The sequence below is a fragment of the Strix aluco genome, chromosome 1, assembly GCF_031877795.1.
Source record: "Strix aluco isolate bStrAlu1 chromosome 1, bStrAlu1.hap1, whole genome shotgun sequence".
NCBI classification, from domain to species: domain Eukaryota; kingdom Metazoa; phylum Chordata; class Aves; order Strigiformes; family Strigidae; genus Strix; species Strix aluco.
Window position 1 is genome coordinate 1,944,968 of NC_133931.1, and position 3,625 is coordinate 1,948,592.

At 44.5% G+C, this 3,625-nt stretch overlaps 1 non-coding gene across 1 annotated transcript; it reads left to right on the top strand.

Annotated features, from left to right (window-relative positions):
* Window positions 1–1,400: 1,400 nt before the first annotated feature.
* TRNAF-GAA (transfer RNA phenylalanine (anticodon GAA)) lies at window positions 1,401–1,473 on the top strand. Its single transcript has one exon. It is a non-coding gene; the product is annotated as a tRNA-Phe (tRNA).
* Window positions 1,474–3,625: the final 2,152 nt, after the last annotated feature.

Genomic DNA, 3,625 nt, shown 5'->3' on the forward strand with positions numbered 1-3,625 from the left:
TGACAGAGGAGTACAGTCACCTTGAGATTAGAGAAGGGCTCTGTCACTCACAGATCATTGCAAGGGAAATAAGAAGATGGAGCTAGGTCTCTATAGATACAGAGCTACTGATGAGGAAGTTGAATGTGAATGGACAAGGGTGATGGAGGATGAAGAAAAAGACCAACTGGTTGTGGGGAGGGCTCAAGAGATGACTGTGAATGAGAAGAGAGTAAAGGGGACAATCAAACATAGACTGCTTGCTCTGTGCTTCTGGTGTTGAAGACACTGTCTTGTCTCATTCCTCAGACCATCTTTTGTTTTAGTGCTGTTTAGGGTGCCAGACTTGGTTACCACTTGTGTTGACTAATGTGGTTCTCTTCCACAGGGTTAGACTCATCTGGGATGCCACAGCCATTCCTCAGTCCATGGCACATGCTGTTAATTGTAGAGTAGAAATCAAAACTGGGTGAAGCACAGAGGTGTTTGCATCCCTGTCAATAAAACAAATAACAGTCTCAGACATAATGTGCTGGTTGTGTTTCCAAACTGGTCTGACATATCCAAAATAACAAAACCGCTTCTCTGTAAGTAGAGATTTGGGTGTGCTGGTAAGAAATAGAACATGGGGGTCCTTGCTTGGGTATCTTTGCTGTACCTAAAGACCAAGGTCCATATCATAAAACACAGCTAAAATCTGGAGTTAAACAACAACCTTGAGCTGAGGACCAGCCAAGAGCATTGGCATATAATAGACATTCCTAATATCTTTTCACAGAGCCGACTGAAGGATCTGGAATTATCCATGGAACATGGCTAATCCTTTCACATCAATCTGTCTCTCTCCAGCTAGCAAATGGGAGCCAGGCATATTCATGCAGTGATATGGGAGATGTTTGCCCAGCCCACCAACTTATTCTGCAAATAGAGGACTTCCGCTCCCAGGACAGACAATCTACCATCTTTCTCCAGCTCCAAATTCACATCTCCCCAAAATACATATGTGAAATGAACAGTAAGTTTTCCATGTCTGCTAAAAAAACTGGTAGTGAAATGTGTCAAAAATACATTTAATCTGGGTTTGAATGTTCAGCTTGGCAGCAGCAGATATTTCCTCTCAGAGATTTATTAGATAACAGTTCCTGATATCTAGGGCTCCCAAGCTAGGATATAGAACCTCTTGCAATATCCAGACATCAGGAGTCATATTCTTAAAGTCATACACATATACAGAGGTCATGTACATTGACAAAGAGACTATGTTAGTGCCTTGGACCATTGCTTTTGAGTCTAGTCTCTCTGAATTCTGTTTCCTGAAACAACTTTTTTGACTCACAAGCTAATGTCAACCAAGCTTGTCTGAAAAGGCTGAAAGATAATTATATTCCAACAGGTTCTGTGAAAATTAGTGCCCCAGCAGAGCTGAAGTAGCTCAGCTGGGAGAGCGTTAGACTGAAGATCTAAAGGTCCCTGGTTCAAACCCGGGCTTCAGCAGTGTTTTCCTGCAGGTTTTTGTGCCCATTGCTGGGTTCTTCAGTACAAGAGAGATAAGGAGTTACTGAAAAGTCCAGTAAAAGGCCAGGAAGATGATGAAGGGGCTAAAGAATCTCTCATACAATGACAGACCTGGGATTGGTTGCCCTGAGAGGTTGTGGAGTCTCCATTCTTAGAAATATTCAAAAGGCACCTGCATATGGTCCTAGGCAACTGGCTCTAGGTGGTTCTACTAGAGTAGGGGGTTGGACCAGATGACCTCCAGAAGTCCCTTTCAACCATTCTGTGTGTAGAGGAGAAAGACATGAGTTTATGTCTACAGCAGAGAAAAGCAAGGCTGATGTCATCCTCATATATTTCCATTAGCAGTGGCCACCTGGTCGATCAGCACAACCATCCAGGCTGACCAACCAGCCAACAAACAGCTGTGATTAGGATATCAGAAGAACCAGACCTACATATAAATAAAAGCAGGTTTGCACATTCCTATCCTTCCAGAACCATGCATTGAGTTCAACTTTTTTTTTGGTTTGTTTTTTTTTTTTTTTAGACAAGATAATAGCTCTGTGGACGGAGACTACTTCAAAATTATCTCATCACCCGCTCTGAAATCCTAGTGTCTGTCATCTGTTGCAAGATGCTGCAATGCTACGTCATGCACAGAGCCCCCAAATAAACTTCCGTTCTCATTTAAGACACCATCTGTGTCCCATTTCTGCAGTGTTTGGCAGAGATCGCTTCCCTTCTATGGTATGTTTGTTCCCCTCGCTGAGCTGCAGCCTTCTCTGGAGGTGGGAAAGTCAGCGGGTGGAACGGATGCCAGCTCCGTGCAAACAGAGATCACTTTGCTGTGACAGTGCCCTTGGGTAGCAGGGTGCTTTTGGTGTTCAACCTTGGCCAGGTGGTCCTGGAGCAGACTCAAGAGCAGCCCACAGAAGAGCTAGAGCCAATATTATGTCATAGTTAGCTGCAAGAAAGGGAAGAGGTTTCGCTGGGACTTTGGCTGTTAATCAGGGCAAGAGCAGTGAAGTGAGGAAAAGCCAAGTTGGGAACGTCATGGACATGTCTAAACGCACTGGAACACCCAGTTGCCCTGGGTCCTTTTACCTGGTAATCAATAGAGTTCATAGCCTTCTCTTCCTATTGTGCAATTAAGCTTTATTGCATAATCCAGACAGCTGCAACCCACAACAGAACATAAGCAGCCTTAGCTTAGGATCTCCATCAAACCAGCTGAAAGATCTGTGCAAATTGCATCACCATGCCTCAGTTTCCCCAGCTGCAGCAGTGACACCAGCCTTCCTTTACCTTCCCCAAGTGTGGTGAGAGTTAACTTGCAGGTGAAAGTACTCCGTGTTCTCAGCTTGTTTTTGTGTGTTATCCCAGCACGTGTCCCCACAGATGATGCTGTATTACTCACACACCTCTCAAGTCCTCTTTTTCTCTAATTCCTTTTATTTGCAAGAACTACGAACAGTCATGCTATCCAGGAAAACACAGTCTTCATAATGCTACCATCAGCGTCACTGAGCTTTGCTCAGGAGACTGTTCCTTAGGAGCTCCTATGACATTCAGGTGAATTTACCTCAAACTTGATCGGAAATGGGGAGGGGGGTGCGATAGGAAGTAAGACAGCTCATCTCAGAGAAGCAGTGAAAGATGTGGTTAATAATGAGGAAACAGTGTAGAAAAGAGGATGACGGACTGGAGATGATGTAAGAGACTACAAAAGCCTGGTTCACCATTCATACAGACCATTTTAAACAGCCAAGAAGGACTTTTGGATTCATCTGGAAAGGGAGAGTCTATCATATAAATGGAGATGAGAAAAACTTGAAACATTTTGCCTATCATGGCAAAGGCTAGGAGAGATTGAGTGTTGTCTTTGTGTATCTAGAGGAGATAAACATGAAATGATAGAGTTTTCAGTTCTCAGAGAAGTAAGGAGGGGTGTCAGCAGAACTGCCACCTTGGACTTCTGGAGGGCAGCCTTTGGCCTGTTGAGGAGCCTGATTGATAGAGTCCCTCGGGAGGCAGTCCTGAAGGGCAAAGGAGTCAAGGAAGGCTGGACGTTCTTCAAGAAGGAAATCCTAAAGGTGTAGGAGCAGGCCATCCCTATATGCTGAAAGATGAGCTGGCGGGAAAGACTGGC